Source organism: Nyctereutes procyonoides, unplaced genomic scaffold (genome assembly GCF_905146905.1).
Source record: "Nyctereutes procyonoides isolate TBG_1078 unplaced genomic scaffold, NYPRO_anot_genome, whole genome shotgun sequence".
NCBI classification, from domain to species: domain Eukaryota; kingdom Metazoa; phylum Chordata; class Mammalia; order Carnivora; family Canidae; genus Nyctereutes; species Nyctereutes procyonoides.
In genome coordinates, this window is record NW_026575125.1 from 20,020,731 (window position 1) to 20,041,504 (window position 20,774).

At 42.4% G+C, this 20,774-nt stretch overlaps 1 protein-coding gene and 1 non-coding gene across 2 annotated transcripts in view; one reads left to right on the plus strand and one right to left on the minus strand.

Moving 5' to 3' along the window:
* Positions 1-20,774, plus strand: part of PDK3 (pyruvate dehydrogenase kinase 3) — a 132,195-nt gene that overhangs the window by 46,070 nt on the left and 65,351 nt on the right. The window contains exon 2 of the mRNA XM_055337712.1: positions 10,982-11,138. The gene's annotated coding sequence lies outside the window, so the exon portion shown is untranslated. The remainder of the gene's footprint in view (positions 1-10,981; positions 11,139-20,774) is intronic.
* On the minus strand, positions 292-378 carry LOC129518985 (small nucleolar RNA SNORD35). Its single transcript, XR_008666307.1, has one exon. It is a non-coding gene; the product is annotated as a small nucleolar RNA SNORD35 (small nucleolar RNA).

Genomic DNA, 20,774 nt, shown 5'->3' on the forward strand with positions numbered 1-20,774 from the left:
GTTTTATTTCAGGTTAGTGCAGGAGGACTCCTGAATATATGTCATTAAAGGAATCATTGGGTCTGAGACCCAATAACTAATCTAAATAACTAATCCTTAGCATAATATGACAATACCATTTTTGTTTCCAAGGTCCCCAGCATATCTGCCTGCCATCTGACATCAAAGAGTGGTGCATCATATTTCCTTGGCTTCAAGACTATAAGTAGATTGTTGAACTCTGCCCCAGTCACTACCATTTGTGGCCTAAAATAACAATTGTATCCATTTTCTTTCTTCTTCTTTTTTCCCTTCCTGGCATCAGCTGAGCCATTGGTGTTACCGCTGCTGCCCACGGTGTCATCCACAGACTATCATGAGGAAAAACCATCATCTGCTGAATTTTATCCATTTTCTTGATCAGCACTTACAGTGTTGTCATTTGTTCATTAGAACATCTGGTGCTTGGGATCCCTGGGTGGCTCAGCGGTTTAGCGCCTGCCTTCGGCCCAGGGCGTGATCCTGGAGTTCCGGGATCAAGTCCCACATCGGGCTCCCTGCATGGAACCCGCTTCTCCCTCTGCCTGTGTCTCTGCCTCTCTCTCTCTCTCTCTCTCTCTCTCTCTCTCTCTCTCTCTGTGTGTGTCTCTCTCATGAATAAATAAATAAAATCTTTAAAAAAAAAAAGAACATCTGGTGCCATCGTGGAAAAGGACATAGTGAATAAGTCCAGTGGATCACATATTATGGCAGTTGCAAAATGAGGCGAACCTCAATTTCCTTGAGTTTTGAATTTGTCCCTGAGGAATTTGGAGGCCGGCATTAGCAAGCACACCTGCTTTGTCTCCTGCCATACATAGTAGCAATAAACACCCTGGAAAGAAAATAAGCACATAGTGCTGTGCACACAGTAACAAAAATATGTACTTTGAGCTGGATTCAAATATGAACCTACAGGTCATGTTGTCAACACAGTGAAAAAGAAAAAAAAAGCATCATCAGTGAATAAACCTGTAATGAGTATGCAGGGCTAACCTTTGGCAAGATTGCAAAGCAGCTGGTGTTTGTTTCCAGCACTTGTCTCTTCTTCCTCAGGTGCCCTTCCCTTCCCTCAGCATCTCCCCGGCCGGCGTCCACGTGGAATCAGCGTGCAATTTTGAGCTACTTCTGCTATATGCCAGGCAATGCGTTTGCAATGCGTTTGCAATGCGTTAGGCACGACCAAATCCTTGTCTGATTTTGAGAAGTCTCCCTGTCAGAAGGAAAGGGGGTTGGCACACTTTCTTTCTTACTAACTCTAGGATCTTTTTAGAACAGACAGGCTCTTTCTGATGATCAGAAGAGTGGTTTTCCTGGACAGGCTGAAGTGACAGGGGCAGGAGGGCTTCTGGGGGAGCTGGTAATATTGTGTTTGTTTTTTCTTTTTCTTTCTTTCTTTCTTTTTTTTACTGTGATAAAACATTACACATCATAAAATTTACCACCTTAACTGTTTCTTAGCGTGCAGTTCAGTGGTGTTAAGTGTGTTCACCTTGTTGTGAAATAGGTTTCCAGAACTTTTTCATCTTGTAAAACTGAAACTCTGTGCCCATTAAACAATAACTCATTTTTCCTGTTCCCAGTCCCTGGTAGCCACCATTCTGCTTTTTATTTCTATAAATATGGCTACTCTAGATACCTTACATGGGTGGAATCCTACAGTATTTACCCTTTGGTGACTGGTTTATATCATATAGTATGATGTTCATCCATATTGTAGCATGTGACAGGATTTCCCTCTTAAGGTTGTATTTTTTTTTTTAATCTGGGTGCTGCTTATCTGAGTAGTTTTACTTTGGGAAAATTCACCCAGCTGTGCATTTACTAACTGGGCACACTCCTGTATGCATGTTATACTTCCAAAAAGGGCTTTAAAAATTAGATGGAGATAAAAATTTAAAAATCATTGCTACCATTTCTACTAAGCTATGAGTAACTTCTGTTAATGTTTCCCAGGGGTGTTTTAGAAGTACCAGTTAGAGAAGGCAATGCTTAACTCAAAGGGGGTACTTTGGAGATTACGTCAGGAGAGATGGCTTGGGGCACCTGAGGGTCTCAGTAGGTGAAGCCTCTGCCTTTGGCTCAGGTCATGATCCAAGGTTTCTGGGATCGAGTCCCATGTTGGGCTCCCTGCTCAGTGGGGAATATGCTTTTCCCTCTGCACCCCCCTCGTGCTCTCTCTTTCTCTCAATAAATAAATAAAATCTTTTTTATTAAGAAGAGATGAGGGACGCCTGGGTGGCTCGGTGGTTTAGCGCCTGCCTTCAGCCCAGGGCGTGATCCCGGGATCAAGTCCCACATCAGGCTCCCTCCATGGGGCCTGCTTCTCCCTCTGCCTGTGTCTCTGCCTCTCTCTCTCTCTCTCTCTCTCATGAATAAATAAGTAGAATCTTAAAAAAAAAGAAGAGATGGTTTCACACACGCCCTATTGAAATTTCACCTGATGTATGGCTCTGAGCCCCTTTATACAGAAGGCTGCTGCTGCCCATCACAATCCAAAATCACTAAAAATTAATGCCCTGCCACCACCAAACAAGAGCAGAAGGAAAAGGGGAAAAAACTGTCTTTAAGAAGTGCAATGGAAATGGGGAGAAAGCCCAATTTTAGAAAATTTTAGGAGAAAGAACAAAGCCGTGTTGGGAGAATAAAATCAGGGTTGCCAGATTTAGAAAAACAAAAAGCTACACAGACAAATAATCTATACAGGACAGCCAGGGAAACTTGAATTGCAGATCATCAACAAATAGGTTTTTAAAGTAGAACTATGTTCCGGGGCAGCCCGGGTGGCTTAGCGGTTTAGCACCGCCTTTAGCCCGGGGCATGATCCTGGAGACCCGGGATCGAGTCCCACGTCGGGCTCCCTGAGTGGAGCCTGCTTCTCCCTCTGCCCGTGTCTCTGCCTCTCTCTCTGTGTGTGTCTTTCATGAATAAATAAATAGAATCTTTAAAAAAATAAAAATTAAAAAAATAAAATAGAACTATGTTCCAAATAGTGCATAGGACATTCTTGTACTAAAAATATATTTGTTCTTTATCTGAGATTCAACTTCCCTGGGGCACCCTGTATTTTACCTGGCAACCCTAGATGCAAGGGAAGGAAGAGGGAGATAAAATCATAGGGGACACAAAAAATGTCTTTTCACTGCAAGCAACCAGCTCAAAGCCAGATTCTCTGACAAGTACTTACCACCAGAAAATATTCTCTGTCCTAAATGAGGGAAAGAACTTTCCACAAGGCATTGGTTTGATTTTGCAGTGAAGAAAGGATCAGACTTTTCTTGAGTGTCTTGCTAGGGGTCCAGAGTTTAATCCAAATCTTGTCACGTTTGCTATTTCCCAGAGAGCTGAATGACAGAATAGGATAGCCTAGGATGATGGTGTGTGGGGCCACAGATAGGAAGGGCAAGGTACTTCCTCTGAAAGACCCAGTGCCTGGTAGTGACTTATCTTGTCAGTTTTCATCTGAAGAAATTTTGATGGGTATAAATAGGGGTTGCCATTAAATGTACTGCATCAGTACTTGCGGGGGGGAAAACAAATTCCTGAACACTCCGCCCTCCCTATTCATCAAAGCAAAATAGTCCAAGATTCGTTCAAGGTGAATGAGGGCAGTTGTTCTGGAAGAGTTGGCCTTGTCACACAATTTCTGATTTGCTTTGAAGCCCTGCAGTTAAACCCTTCTAATTCTGAGTCAATGGAAGGGATAATCAGGCTTGATCAATGAAAGTTCTTAGGCTCATTGTTTAAAAGAAATAATTTTTAAAATTGTAAGTATTTAATAAGGATTAAATAATCAACAAGATGACTCTAAGCTGAAGTTTTGCAAGGCCCATTTTAATGATTTGTTTTTAAATCAGAAGTATAGTTGCATGTAGTTAAAGGCAAATGTCCTTTAAACAGTTTGTTACTAGACATAGGTAAACTTGATGTTTTGTGATCTTTTTTATACCATTAATTGCTTTGTAAGCTTTTCTTTCATAGTGTTTGAAGTAAACTTTGGCCTGGCTCAGGTCGAATTATCACAAAACTTTAAAACAGTGAAGACTGAATTTATTACTTGGAAGCTGTATCTGTGACTGTTATCAACTGGATATGTAGAATCTTGGTTGATACTTTTTATGGCTTTATGAAACTGTCAATAGCCCTGGCACGTATATATGTCCTTGGACAGTTTCCTTAGGTGTCTACAGCTCAGTGTCCTCATCTACAAAATGAGGGGGTGGACCAGATGATCTCTAGCCTCCAAGCTCTAAAACATCATGACTAGTTGATCACTCAAAGTGTGTCCATTTCAGGGATCAGTGACTTAGAACAACTCACCTAGACTTTCCTTGGTAGTGATGTTTATGATTTTAACAAATAAAGGTAAGAAGAGTATAGAAAAAGTGTTTTCAATTGCTTCTTGTCCCCTTGGAAATCTTTCATGGACAAATAATCAGAAGTTGGGGGAAAAACCAGAATACCCAGAAAGCAATAATGTCTAGAAGAGACCACGGATTGAAGAACTGAGATGTGATTACTGCAAGGGGAGTAGATGCCATGAGAGAAAAACATGCCTGTCTTTGCTTCCTCAAAACACCAGATTGTGCCTGCTGGGAACAAGAGATTCACTCCTCGTTAGGACACTGAGTGCTGCCAGAAGCAACATCTTCTGTTTGATTCCCGTAACAGTCAGGAAAAGCATGTAATGGAAGCTGTAGCACAAGACAAGACTATGCCTGGGGCCGAGTGTTTCCACCCACCCCAACTCTGAGGTGAACAGTCTGTAGGTAGCACCTTGAGGATCAGGCTCTCTCATCTCCAGAGTCTCCATACTCATTAAGTCAAGTATTTAAGATGCAAATTATTTGGATCATGAAACTTCTTGCTTCCACACTCATTGACAAATATTTGTGCACTTTCTGAACATTGTTGTACAAATTATAAATGTATCTAAAAATGTTCAGCCATAGCTTCTTGCTAAGACTCTCCCACGTGGGACAGCTTGTGACCAGCCCCTCAGCCAGCTTCTTGAGAAAGCAGACAGCTTGGAAAGGAAACTTGCAGCTGGGAGGGTAGACTCTGGCATTAAACAAGGCAAGGTCACTTCACCTGCTTTACCAGCTTCATTCCTTCTCTGCACCATGGCTCTGCCTTCCTCACCAGGGGGACAGAAATCTGGAAGGATATTCTAAGTGCCCCTGAGGACTGTGTATATGTGGACACTATGGAGTACATGTGCATACTCGAGGACAGACTAATCAAAGCTAATTTACAAGGGGATCTAGGAGAAAGAGAGTTGTAATGTGGTCAGTATCGTGATATGTATACGGTGTATACGGTGTATGATATTTTGTAGCAAAGTTCAGAATTTGTTCCAGAAAACTTGGCAGAAATTTTACCCTCTAAGGCATAGGAGGTGTGGGAAGCTGAAGAATGCCCTCCTCCAAAGCTGTCCACCTATTTATCCCCAGAATCTGTGAATATGTTACTTTACATGGTTAAAGGGACTTTGCAGATATGAGCTGCAAAGTTAAGGGTCTTGAGACAGGGAGATGATTCTGGATAATCTGGATGGGCCCAATGTCATTACAAAGGTTCTTATAGGAGGGAAGCCTCTAGAAGGCAGAAAATGTACAGACATAGATTCTCCTTTGGAGCTTCCGGAAAGAATGCAGCCCTGCTGACTCCTTGATTTTAGGACTGCTGACCTCCAGAACTGTAAGAGAATACATTTTGTGCTGTTTTAAGCCACTAAGTTTATGGCAATTTGTTATAGCAGCAATAGGAAAGTAACGTAGGAGGATTCAACAGGGTGTTTTCAATTCAGCAAGAATGGTTTGGGGAGAGTGTAGGGGTAATGGCAGGTAGGAACGCTCAGAAAGTCAGTTACTATACAGGGGTTTCTTGGGAGCCTGCTGTCAGCTAGGAACTGAGACCTCAGTTGTTGACAAATAGACATGGGCTCTGCCAATATGGAACTGAGGAAGACTGGCATTAAACCAAAAATTGCTATTAATTAACTTCAAGTATGCAGTGTGCTATGAAGTACTTCACAGTGCTCTGATAATGATTAAAAGGAGATCTACTCCTTCTGGATGGTCAGAGGTTTTCCTGAGGATGTGATGTTTAAGGCAGACTCTAGGATGAGCAGGAATTAGCTGTCTCAGGTCAGTGGGGCGGAAGGGGCCTTCCAGACAGACAGAAAAGCTTTTCCAAGAGCTGTAGGCAGGCAAAGTGCTGTGTTTTAAGAAGTTAAAGTAAGTCCAGTATCATTGGTGCCAACAGAATAAGAGCTAGTGATGTGCAAGAGGAGATGGATGACTAGGGCCTAGGTTAGGCAGGGCCTTCCAGGCTATTGAAGGACAGTGGTATGTCCACATTTATACTTTCAAAGATCACTTAGGCTATAGTAGATAAAAGAATGGATTGGGGGGCAAGAGAAGATACCAATAGACAAGTTATGAGGACACTGCAACAGCCCAGGTGAGAAGTAATGGTAGCCCTGGCCAGGATGGTGGCAGCTGGGATAAAGAGAAACAGAAGGGTTCAAGAGATAAATATACAGGACAGAGAATCAAAGGCTTGATGATTGAGGGAGTGTGAGAGGTGACAGAGAGGGAAATGTTAAGGATGATGGCCAGAGGGACGTCTGGGTGGTTCAGTGGTTGAGCATCTGCCTCCGGCTCAGGGTGTGATCCCAGAGTCCCAGGATCAAGTCCGACATCAGGCTCCTTGCACAAAGCCTGCTTCTCCTCCCTCTGCCTATGTCTCTGCTTCTCTCTCTGTGTCTCTCATGAATTAATAAAATCTTTTTTTTTTAAAAAAGGATGATGCTTAGGGCAGCCCGGGTGGCTCAGCACTTTAGTGCCACCTCCGGCCCAGGGCCTGATCTTGGAGACCTGGATCGAGTCCCACGTCGGGCTCCCTGCATGGAGCCTGCTTCTCCCTCTGCCTGTGTCTCTGTCTCTGTCTGTCTGTCTGCCTGTCTCTCTCTGTCTCATGAATAAATAAATAAAATCTTTAAAAAAATAAAAAATAAAAAGGATGATGCCTAGATTTATAGATTAAGCAACCCTGTCAACAGAACTTCTATTTTCCAAAGAAGGGAACAATGCTGGAAGAGAAGAGTTTTGGTGGGAAGATGGTGAGTATGACTTTGGCCATCTATAACTTGAAGGGGTCACTGAGGCATTCAGGTGGAAATGTCAAGTAGGCATTTGCACACACAGGGGCAGGAAATTTAAATGAGGAGTCAGAATTTCAAAGGTAAGAGAAGCCCTTGTGATAGTGGAGTTTGCCTAGGAAGGGAGAAGCTGGTAAGAGGAGGGCGTAGGAATCTCAAAGGAAGCAGAGGAGCAGAGGTCAGAGGAAAAGACCTGGGAGTGACTAGAAACCCAGGAGAAAAACAAGGAGGGTGTAGAGCTACTGAACTGAAAGGAAAAGAGAGTTTTTCAAAAAAGAGGGAGTGGCTGGGAGGTTGAGAAAAATAAGGACTAGAAAGTATTCCTTGGAAATGAAGATCATTGGTGACCTCAGCATGAATTGGGGGTGATGGAGGAAAGGGGACAGAACCTAGGAACTGTCATCTCTTCTAAGTGCTTCTGGCAGATGCTAGTGAGAACAATGTCTTCAGGAAAAGATAGGAACTAGTGAGACGTCCGGAGGCAAACTGTTGCTGGGGGGTGGCTGGATTATGTGCACCACTGCCACCACCACTGTGCATGTGCACCAGTACCTTGCCTGCCCAGAAAAACACATGTAGGTGGTGGACAGGACTCCAGACTGCTAGGGCCTTAACCACAACTCCTTGTTCACCTGTCCCCTTTGGCCAGAATCACTCCATCACTCCCTCTTTCTCTTAGCTCTCTGGTCTTTGCTTGTAGCCTTTTGTGTCTTCTTTCTTGGTTATTCTGAGACTTGACCCATGAACTCACTGCTCTCATTCTTTCTTCCTTTCGTTCTCCTGGCATTGGAGAGATTTTGTGTCTCCAGGGAGTCTGAATGAATTGACATTTCAGAGCAATTGTTTTTCATCCAGTGTGTATGTAGTGGTTCTTTGTGGAACATGGCCAGTCCTATGAGCAGACAAAGAAAAATAGCATATTAGGTAAGTGACTTCATGGAGAAGTGTGAGGGGAGGATACCAGTCCCCTCCTTTGTGAGAAGGCAGGAAGGCTATTGGAAGAGCCAAAGAGTTGATCTGGGTTGAGGGTTCAAAAAATGGTAAGAGAAAATGTTCCTCTATTTTTTATTGTCTACTGAAATCCAGCTTACATGGAATTCACATGGAATTCCTTGACCGTGACTATGAGGTACATAGAGGAGTCCAACCTCCTCCACTTTTATGAGGCAACAGAGCATAACAATGGGAACAGGTGTTCCTTGGGTTATGCTGCCAAATAAAACTCACTCAAGACCAAAGTGACTTTGCTCTGAAACCAGAGCAACAACAGGCATCCTGAGAAGGAAGACACACACACACACACTCTCTCTCTCTGAAAGAATGAGGCCATTTTGAGGGAAAGGAATAAAAGAAGAAAAGGGTTATATCAGGAGAAACAAAATACAGCTCTGACTCATGCAGTAAGCTTGAATGATGAAAAAAATAATTGGAGAATAATATCAGAGTTCTGAACTTGGCTTTGAACATGAATATAGCTTTTACTTGTACATTTGGGGGCAGTTATTCCCCTCCTTCACTGTTTCCTTCATCCTTCAGGTTAGGAAATTATTCCCTTGAGTGAAACAAAATTATATTCTCTTGTTTTCTGGGAAAGTGCTTGTGCTAACTCTTCCTTCAGGATCCGTTGAATAAGTTAGTAGCTGATGAAAGAAAGCAGCAGGTGACTACATTGGCATTGATAAATAATTGAGTATTGTAGTTAGGGTTCTTCTCAGAGACTCATGATATTTTTTTTCTAGAGATCAGCTGAAGTCCAGCCCTCTCACTTTACATATGAGGAGCGGGGTATGAAAGGATGAAGCAGTTTTCCCAAATCCACAGAGCTACCAAGCGGCAGATCTGGTCCTAAAACTTTGGGATCAGGTGTCTATTGGGCTATGCTGTCCTACTCAAATGTATTAAAACAGCCGCAGCACCCGTAAGTGAAAGCTTCCTCGGTTCAGGAGGGTATCATCTCCAGTTCTCACAACAAATATTTTTTTTTCACAACAAATCTTTAAAGGAGGCTTTATCACTCCTGTTTCCTGGGTCAGAAAACCAAAGCTCGGAGAGGTTAGCTAACTCACCTAAGACCACACTGTCAGTAGAACTGTCTAACCTTGCCGCATGACCAAGTGTGGATTACCAGTACCTAGGGCTGATCCTTCACCTCAGTGGGGACAGGTGATAGCCGGTCTGGTGTCACAAGGAATGCCCAAAGGGCCACACAACCAAAATTATTGACCCAGCTCCTTGGCTATGGTGCTTAAAGGTTGAACTTCGAGTCACTGCTAGGAAGGAACAGAATCTTGAGGGAATGAGATGCTGAAGAGTTATGTTTTCTTGGGAAAGGAAACTATGTGGAGCGGGATGCCTGGGTGGCTCAGCGGTTGAGCACCTGCCTTTGGCTCAGGGAGTGATCCCAGAGTCCTGGGATCGAGTCCCACATCGGGCTCCCTGCGAGGACCCTGCTTCTCCCTTTGCTTATGTCTCTGCCTCTCTCTGTGCCTCTCATGAATAAATAAATAAAATCTTAAAAAAAAAAGAAGCTATGTGGAGCAAAGGGGAACTTTTCAGGCTGAGTAGGATGATACTTGTCAAGTGGAGACAGGGGAGGGGAAGGGTTCTATGGAGAGAGAACAGATATTGCCCAGCTCTGAAAGGTATTTGGAATGAGGCTGGATCTTTGAGTCCCTAATTGGGGTGGAGTATTTATGGAACTTTTTAAAAAAGATTTTATTTATTTATTCATGAGAGACAGAGAGAGGCATAGACATAGGCAGAGGGAGAAGCAGACTCTCTGCAGGAGCCCGATGTGGGACTCGATCCCGGACCCCAGGATCACGCTCTGAGTCAAAGGCAGACGCTCAACCGCTGAGCCACCTAGGCATCCCTATTTATGGAACTTGATAGCATGCATTTATAGAACCTGATGAGTATGCTGTGACTGCACTATTTTCAAAGAGGGTCCATCATTATATAGAACTGAATTAATTGTAATCCTGGGCTCCAGATACAGAGGTTCATGCACGGCTCTCTCTTTACATAAATACATAAATAGGAACACTCATGAATCCAACATCCAAACCAAAACTAGAGCAGTCAATAAAGCTGTTTGACAATACCAGGTTTTGAAGAGGAGGATATAGGTTGACGGAACCTCTTATTCATCCCTAGGAGTATAAATTAGTTGAATCAATTTGCATTGTTTTGTAGTGTTAAAGATTCTCATGGGATCTATAAACCCGTTCCAAAAAAAATTCACAGCAGCACTGCTTATTTGTAAATCATGGAGCTAAGTAGTGAATTTTTCTTCCTGTTACATTTGAAAGTATCAACAAATACAGGAATCTTCCTTTTTTGAGTGGGGAAAGGCTAGCTCTTCTAACGCCACCTGCTCACAACCTCCTTCCACGTTACTGTTAGACAAAAAGAAAGGCAATTCTTTATCACTTGTCACTAGTCATGTGTTTGTCGAATTGGCATCTCGGACTAGGGAGGTGTAGTCATATTTTTAAATGAGGCTTGTCTGTGCAAAGCAATTTGAGTTTTATTTTTTTAATTTTTTGCTGTAACTTATTTTTTAAATTATATATATATGTGTATATATATTGACGTTCAATTTGCCGACATATAGTATAACACCCAGTGCTCATTCTGTCAAGTGCCCTCCTCAGTGCCTGTCACCCAGTCACCCCATCCCCCCACCCGCCTCCACTTCCACTTCCCTTGTTCGTTTCCTAGAGTTAGGAGTCAATTTGAGTTTTAGAGAACTCATCTGCTTGCATTTGTTTGGCATTGCTTCCTCTTCTTGTATAGGTCTTCAAGTCATGGCAGAGACAAAAACTTTGGCAACTGAATAACACCCTGAACAATAATCCACTGTTGGGTTTCCTGGCTCTATCATACATCAGTGGACAGTCATGGGCAAGTTCCTGAACTTCTCCGAGCCTCAGGCTTTCTCATCTTTAAGTGGGTAAGTTCATGTGTGCCTTTGGGGACTGCTGTAAGGATTAAAGGAAGGAACTGCACGTAACTAGCTAGGGAACAGAGAAGCCCAGCAGCAAATTTTAGTTACCATTTCTTTCTTTTTTAAAAAAGATTTTATTTATTTATTCATAAGAAACACACAGAAAGAGGCAGAGACATAGGCAGAGGGAGAAGCAGGCTCTCTGCGGGGAGCCTGATGCAGTACTCTATCCCAGAACCCCTGGGATCACACGACCTGAGCCAAAGGCAGACGCTCAACCACTGAGCCACCAGGTGTTCCTCAAACGTTAGGTACCTTTTCTATAGAAACAGGAGGATAGGGCAGCCTGGGTGGCTCAGTGGTTTAGCGCCGCCTTTGGCCCAGGGTGTGATCCTGGGGACCCGGGATCAAGTCCCACATTGGGCTCCCTGCATGGCGCTTGCTTCTCCTTCAGCCTGTGTCTCTGCCTCTCTCTCTCTCTGTGACTCTCATGAATAAAATAAATAAAATCTTAAAAAAAAGAAACAGGGGGATAAGGGACACCCTGCAATATATCTAGCACAGCACTTATCTCATTGAAATTTAACAGGAGCCCCAAGTGCGAGGCACAGATATAATTTAACGTTTTCTAGAAGCCACACTTAAAAGTGAACAAACAAAAAAACCAAATGAAATTAATTTTAACAATATATATGATTTAGCCAGTTTAACTGATACATCTAACATGCTATTTCAACATGTAATCAATATAAAAATTATTGATGAGATAGTTTGTATTAGTTTCCTTTTTTTTCTTTTTCTGGCATACTGAGTTTTCAAAATCCCCAGTGAATTTTACACTTACAACAGTCTCAGTTTGGATCTGTACATTTCAAGGGCTCAAGAGCTCCATTTGGCTAGTGGTGCTGAATTGGGCACGCAGCTTTAGCCCTTCTAAGGAGATTGACTCTCTTTAGATTTTGAAATCTGGCCTTTTCAGTTCTATTCTAGTACACATTCCAAACGGTGGGAGGTGATTGACCCCATTCCTTTTTCTTTTTAATATTGCTAATTTAGAGTTGCCTCATAGATGGGTCATGGGTCAGATTATCCTAGAGCAGGGGCCTCCAATCTTGTTGGGAGAAATGACTGTTTTTTCTTTTCCTCAAATCTTTTAAACCTCCAGAAAATTAGAATAATTGGAGGGAGGGGAAAGTGAAAAGAGTTGGGGCTGACAATAAAACACCTTCTGGAGAAAAGTCCTTTCTGGAAGCTACCCAAGCCTCCTCGATGGAAGGAAGTCTTGGTGACTTCAGAACTGACTCAAGTTGGCTGCTGGGTTCACAATGGGTGGTTGTGATGGTTGGTGCTGGGGGTAGGCTGCACCCCTGCCAACAGCTTGGATGGATGAGGGCTGTACTTACCTTGCTGATGTGAGAAACGCCAAGTTTTCCAGATAATGGGTGGCACCTTAGATGTCAGAGTCCACTGCAAATAATGGTTCATGCTCAGTTAATTATGGGTACTAAGTAAATATTAATAGAAACTGATAAGATCATGATTTGGATGAAAACAGAAGAGCAGTAGATTCTGACAGGTTGCTGTATAATTAACTTTCATCTTTTGGGGTAAAGGAGAACTGAATAAGGCCATTCAGTTCAGTTACCTATTTTGGCATCATATTTTTGGATCATGTTCCCACCCAGAAACTCCCAGGGATATCCTAAATGTCAACCTAACCATGGTAATCACTCAAAATACTCTGTAGTAGTTCTTGTTGGCATTTTGCTGTGTTTCCTTCTAGACTTTTTCCATGAAGTTTTTGTGATCTCTTCATAGCTGAGCTCAAATTTAATACATTATTTTGTATCTTGCTTTTACCCACTTAAAATATTTGCATTTTCCATGTTCTCATATAGATTTCACACAAACACATTTTTAATGACAGTCTAATGGCCCACTGAGTGCTTGTGCCATGATTTACTTAACCATTTTCCATTACTGTCTTTTCCTTCTGGATATTATAGGATGTAATTTTGTTTCATAACTTGCACACAGGAAACATTACCTTTGTTTTTTTTTAATAAAATTAAACCTGCGTTTGAATTCCTATGTGCATGGTGGGCAACACACCCAACAGCAGCCATCAATGGGGAACTAGTTGCATGTGTATATACAGGGTATCTAGACAACGCTTAGTGTGATGGCTCAGATACTTTTGACCCTAAGCAACACAGATCTACTCAACCTGGCCTAAACCATAAAGGAGATATACTGGCCTGTATAACTGGTGGTTCAGAGGAAGCTTCGGGATTGGTTTGATTTAGTCACCTCAACATCATCAAGGACCCTGTTTCTTCTCATTTCTGCTCTCTACAAAGTCAGCTTCACCCTGGTCACGAGATGGTTGTCAGCTGATGCCACATGCTTGTGTGTATGCACTCAGAGATGGGGAGAAGGTAGAAAGAGAAGAGAGATTCTTCCAGAAACTTCCTCCCAATAGCAAGCATGTTTCTTTCACAGAAGCCTCCAGGAAATACTCCTCCTTTCTATTGGCCTAAATTGGGTCATGTGCCCATCCCTGAATGAAGAGCTTATGGCCAGTGGCCATAATTTTTAGATTAAGCCATGTATTTCATTACTACAAGGGTGCCTGGGTGACTCAGTCAGTTAAGCATCTGCTTTTGGTCTCAGGATCCTGGGATTAAGCCCCGCATCAGGCTCCCTCCTCAGTGGGGAGCCTACTTGTCCCTATCCCTCTACTGTTCCCCCTGCTTATGCTCACTCATGTTCTCTCTCTCTCTGTAAAATAAATAAATAAAATCATAGACAAACAAACAAACCCAAAACATTACTGCAAAGGAGGCTCTTACCCGCACCCACCCCCAGCACAAATTCACTGCACAGGCAGTAAACAAAAGTGTGTGGTAGTTACCCAGAGAAGGGAGAATGAATTTATAGAGATTACCAAAACGTCTCATATCTTCCAAATTCTGTTTTCAGTCCTGCTATACAATAACAGCTAATGAACACCCTTAGGCACAGCAGCCCAAAGCCCAGCTCTAAAGTCTCCATTGTCTTACAGGTCAGAGAAGATCAGCTACCTCTTTCACCTGCCCCTCCAAGAGGTGCAAGAACAAAACACAGATTTAATTTCTCCATAAATTATCCTGCCACACCATTCCTGTGCTTAAAATCTTTTCTGACCTCTTTTTTTGGGGGAAGAGAAAGACTACCAGTAGTATGATGAAAACCCTCCTTTGTTAGAAACAAAAGGACCAGGATAAATGGACTTGAAGAGGATTTGCATCATCTAAAGTAGCTTGTCAAAAAAATCATGAATCTGGGCACTTGGAAAAATAGAGCTACTGCTTCAAATAACACACATATTTGATTAAAGATACAAGTTTAATACAACTTTATTAAGTAAACTTTGCTTCTCTAGTTTACTCATCTTCACACTCTTAACTTCCTACTCTTCAAATCTAAAGGTGGGTTGGTGGATGTTGGACATAATCAAAATTTCCTTCAATAGGTTAATGAGTAAATAAATTGTGCTCCCTCCAGACAATGCAATATTATTCACACCTAAAAAGAAATGAGCTATCAAGCCACAAAAAGACATGGTTGAATTTTAAGTGCATATTACTAAGTAAAAGAAGCCATTCTGAAAAGGCTATATGATTTCAACTGTATGACATTCTGGGAAAGGTAAAATTATAGAGACAGTAAAAAAGATCAACACTTGCCAGAGGTTGGCAGGGAGGGATATGTAGGTGGAGCACACAGAACTTTTAGGGCAGGGATGCCTGGGTGGCTCAGTGGTTGAGCGTCTGCTCAGGGTGTGATCCTGGAGTCCTGGGATTGAGTCCTGCATCAGGCTCCCCGCAAAGAGCCTACTTTTCCCTCTGCCTATGTTTCTGCCTCTCTGTGTGTCTCTCATGAATAAGTAAATAAAATCTTTAAAAAAGAAAAGAACTTTTGGGGCAGTATATTTGGCCAAACGCGTAGAATGTACAGCACCAGGAGTGAAGAGTAAACTGCGGACTTTGGTTCATAATGATGTGTCAATGGGGGCTCACTGATGGTAGCAAATGTGCCAGTCTGGTGCGGGATGGCAATGGTGGGGGAGGCCGTGTGTGTGTGTGTGTGTGTGTGTGTGTGTGTATGTATGTAGGGGGGGTGGGAAAGGCAGAGGGTATGTGGGAACTCCCAGTAGTTTCCACTCAATTCTTCTATGCACCTAAAAATGCTTTAAAAAAATAATAACGTCTGGGGACACCTGGGTGGCTCAGGGGTTGAGCGTCTGCCTTTGACTCAGGGTGTGATCCCGGAGTCCCAGGAGCGAGTCCTGCATTGGGCTTCCTGCAGGGAGCCTGCTTCTCCCTCTGCCTGTGTCTCTGCCTCTCTCTGTGTGTCTCTCGTGAATAAATAAATAAAATCTTTTTAAAAAATAAAGTCTGTTTTGGGGCACCTGGGTGGATTAGTTGGTTAAGCATCCAACTCTTGGTTTCAGTTCAGGTCATGTTCTCAGGGTCATGGGTTTGAGCTCCCCGTCAGGCTTCATACTCAGCGGGATATCTGCTGGAGATTCTTTTCCTTTCCCTCTCCCTCTGCCCCTTCTCCCCACTCACATGAGTTCTCTCTCTCTCTCTCTCATAAATAAATTTTTAAAACTATTTTTTTAAAAATTAAAAATAAATAGAGGTGCCTGGGTGGCTCAGCAGTTGAGTGCCTGCCTTCAGTCCAGGGTGTGATCCCGGAGTCCCAGGATCAAGTCCCACATCAGGCTCCTGCATGGAGCCTGTGTCTCTCTCTGCCTATGTCTCTGCCTCTCTGTGTGTGTGTCTCTCATGAATAAATAAATAAAATCTTAAAAAATTAAAAATAAATAATTAAGTCTATTTTAAAGATACAGGCTGATATCACAGAACATGGAATTGAGAGTCAGGAGACCTGGAGTCAAATTTGGACTGCCACGTACAAGCTGTGTAATCTTAAAATATTTTAACCTTTCTATTTCTTAGTTCACTCACCTGTAAAATGAAGATATGATTCCTCCATCAAACCTACGTAAAGAGACAAACATAGGTCCTTTCACAGAGCACATAGCAGGTGCTTTTAAAATATGTCAATTGAGAGTAAAGAGAAAAGGAGGAAAACAGGAAGACGGGGAGTTCATAGTCAAGTCAAGTGCTGGTGGAGGCTTTTTTTTTTTTTGGTGGAGGCATTTTTTAAAACAAGATCCACCTGCTAGTGATTGATGATGAGATAATCAGTGGTTATTTTTTCCCCTCATCTATTCCACTTCACTTTGGCTTTTGGTTTTATCAAATTATGATTTAATAAAATGTCCATTATTGCTTGAATTATTCAGAATATTACCCTTGCCTTTGTTCCCCGTTGAGAGCCGATGGGAAGGAATGTGATTTGGGTAGTTTTGTTGTTCCTATTGTTGGTTTTAATTTATTTTAAAAAATATTTGTTGTGGACCTAGTGAGTGGTACTGCTGCTAGACATGGTAGCCAAGCAGTGGATAGGCTAGACTTGGGCTCAGCCATCACAGGTCTTGTGTCTAGGGAGGAGGACAGACATTCATGAAATTCTTTTTTTTTAAGATTTTATTTATTTATTCATAGACACAGAGAGAGAGGCAGAGACACAGGGAGAGGGAGAAGCAGGCTCCATGCAGGGAGCCCGATGTGGGACTCGATCCCAGGTCTCCAGGACCACACCCCAGGCTGCAGGCGGCACTAAACCGCTCTGCCACCAGGGCTGCCCCATTCATGAAATTCTAATGGTGTTTTGAGTGTTACAGTGAGAAGTACAGAGAATCAAGAAACTGTACAGCAGGGGGAACAAACTGCCTTCCTGGCCAGGGAAGACCTCCTTTGTCTTCTAAGTGCTGCTGCTGCTGAGTTCTGAGGCATTAGCCGGAAGGAACAGGGAGCTGGGCAGGAGTGCTGTATAGGGTAGGAGGGCAGTTCCAGCACTTGAGCATGAGTCAGAATCACCTGCGAGGCATGCAGATGAGTTAACTATTACTGCATAACATAGATCCAGAAAGTAAGCAGCTGGAAACAACAAACATTTATTACAGCAAACTGTGAGAATTTCTGTGGGTCAGAAGTCCAGGAGCCACTTAGTTGAGTGGTTGTGGCTCAGAGGCCTCTTACCAGGTTACAGTCCAAGTGCGGGGGGCGGGGGGGGGGGGAAGCATCTGCTCTCAGGCTCACTCCTGTGGGCTTCTCCACAGGGCTGCCTCGCAGGAGGGCAGGGGGCTTCTGAGAGAGAGACAGAGAGGAAGGGAGAGAGAGAAACCCCAAGAAGGAAGTCAGTCTTTTTTTTTTAATGTTCACTTTATTTTTTTTTGTAATACATGTTCTTTAAATGTTCAGTAGTTATTCTATGGTTATAAAATATTTTTATTGATATATATTTTCTTTGAATATACTTTATTTTACATTTTGTAACCAAAAGGTACTGCTTTCTCCTACCGAGATATAATTGACATATAATATTGTATATATTTAAGATCTCCAACATATTGATTTGGTATATGTATATATTGCCAGATGATTACTACAATAAATTTAGTTCACACCCGTCAACACCCATAGTTACATTTTTCCCCTTTTCCATAGGGACTTTAAACAACTCTTAACAACTTTTAAAAATCCTAGTTATAAGATAAAATAAGTTCTGGGTATACAACGTACAACATGATGACCGTAGTTAATACCGTTGTATAATTGGTTTTATTTTTTTTCAAACAGTTTTAGATTTACAGCAAAATTGAGAAGACAGTACACAAAGCTCCCATATGCCCTATACTCCATTTCCCTACTATTAATATCTTGCATTATATGGTACATTTCTTACCATTTGTGAACAAACTTTAATTTACTATTATTAAACACATTTGCTCCAAAGTAAATCTTTTATTCAGAATTCTGTAATTTTTATTTAATGTCCTTTTATCTGTTCCAGAATCCTAACCAGGATAGCATGTTATATTTAGTTGTCATGCCTCCTTTGGCTCCTCTTGGTAGTCACAGTTTCTCCAATGTTCCTTGTTTTTAATGACCTTGATAGTTTTGAGGAGTACTGGTCTGGTATTTTTAAGAGTGAAATTATTTTATAACCTAATCTTTGAAGTGAGATCTTATTGCTTCTAGCCATTCTATATTTGTTGGAAGTGAATTCTAAATCAAGCCTACGTTCAAAAGGAGAAGAATCAAACTCCATCTCTTGGGGAGAGAAATATCAAAGAATTCGTGGCCATATTTTTTTTTAAAATGTTTTTATTTATGATAGTAACACACACAGAGAGAGAGAAGCAGAGAGAAGCAGGCTCCATGCACTGGGAGCCCGACGCGGGATTCGATCCCGGGTCTCCAGGATCGCGCCCTGGGCCAAAGGCAGGCGCCAAACCTCTGCGCCACCCAGGGATCCCTCGTGGCCATATTTTTAAAGCCCTCAAAACTTGTTAAGTCACAGATTTCCAGGCCCTACCCCCAGAGTTTATCATTCAGTTGGTCAGGGTGGGGTGGGGTCCAAGAGTTTGTATTTCTTTCTTTTTTTTTTTTAAGATTTTATTTATTCGTGAGACACACACACACACAGAGAGAGAGAGAGAGAGAGGCAGAGACACAGGCAGAGGGAGAAGCAGGCTCCATGCAGAGAGCCCGACATGGGACTTGATCCCAGGTCTCCAGGATCACACCCTGAGCCAAAGGCAGGCGCTAAACCACTGAGCCACTCAGGGATCCCCCAAGAGTTTGTATTTCTAATAAGTTCTCAGGTGATATTCCTACTGGTGGTCCAAGGATCTTGCTTGAAGAGTCACTGGAAGCAGGCTCGGCAAACCTTGGTGTGTACAAAGAACTGAAAAAAGTTCATCAAGATCTACTTATGTCTTTGAAGATCCTTCTCTTATAACTATAATCAGCACTGAAATCAACTCGCTGGATTAGCTTCTGGATTTTGCCAGTTACCATGAGACTATTTGCTTAAACAATATGTATTGTTGTATGAAAGAGGTAGAACAATATTTTATGTTTCTATTAGACATGATTTATTTCATTTGATTGTCACAAATGCCAGGTAGAGAAATCAGGTATCTCCATCCAACATAAGAAGTAACTGGGACAGAGTAAGGCTAAGTGACTTGTTGAAGGCCACACAGCCAGTTGATAGAACTAAGCTTAGGGGACTGGGTCATTTGAGCCCTGGACCAGGGCAATTTTATATTACACCAGACTCTCTCATATTGTGTCCCAACTTCTAGGACCTTGCCACCTTTTGGAGAAGCATCAATAAAACTAGTCATATGACAGTTGAAGTAATCAAATCAACAGAATATGCAGATTTTATTCACTGGAAGAGGGAGGAATGAAACAAGTGATGTGGAAGCTAGAAAGATCAGCAGCAATCTTCTGTTGCTTAGATTGGGAAAATCTTCCTTTTTTTTTTTTTTTTTGGAAAATCTTCCTGTTTACTGACTACAACTACTGCCACCAAGTACACTCTGCTTCCGGATAGCACCTGTAAAAGTCACTGGAAGAATCACAGGCCACAGGTTCTCTGTCTGCCCATGCACACCAACAGGATTGCTTAGCTCTGCTGGCCAAGTACCCAGCTAAAGAGGTTGTCAGTATATCTTTTTTAGGCTTTGGTTAGAATGGAAAGGACATGGTAGTCTACGTGCCATAGCAGCACCAAGATGAGCAAGATGTATTTGAAAATATAGAAGTATGGTCAGACCACTGGATGCCTTTGAGTGTATGTATTACTTTTCTTTAGATTCAGAATAAAGATGTAACTAGTAAACAAAGAATTGGGTGTGTAAGTACCCAATGAAGTCACAAATGTTAAGTAGCTACCCACCGATAATTTTATTTAATGAGAAAACCAGCCTAATTAGATCAAAACAGTGGTCTCCAGTGACATTTTTATCTTTCCTTAGAGAATATTCTACTTTTCCTTTTATTTGATGTTTACACGTTGCCAAAAATAAAGCAAGTTTTGGTGAAAATGGTTAAAGTAAGCAGTACTTCATGCATCCCCATTAGGAAATAATGATTTCCTATACTAAGCCCCGAGTTCAAGGTCAATGGTATGCAGAGAAAAAAATACCCGACACCTGGTGTAAGCATAGACTCATGTCCAAATGTAGTGGTGCTGGTGGTGGTGAAGCCTCAAAGAGTCAGGAAGCTGTCCTATGGTGGTGGTGATGGTGATGGTGATGGTGACGGTGAGTGAGGGGGTATGAAAGCTAATACCAATGACCTTAAATTTGAGCCTTTCCGACGATAGTGGTGGTATGAAACAGTGACCTCACGATTAATCCTGCCCATTGGTGTGAAGGGGGAGCATGGGGGAGGGAGGGCACGAAACCGAGTGTTAGTGATGTTAGAATTGATATTGTCCAACGGTGGTTGTGGTGGCCCAAAACAGCCAGTGACTTAATTAATCTTGTCCAAAGGTGGTGGCCTCAGGTGGGAAGGTAGTGGTGGAGGGTTGGTGAGGAGGAGGAGCGGAAGGCCACGAAACAGTGAGTGACCTAACGATTCTGTCCAAAGGTGTTCAAAGGTGTGAGCAGGTCGGGGTAGGGAGGTAGGGGTGGAGGAGGTGCGGTGGGCTGAAACACAGAGTCGGTGA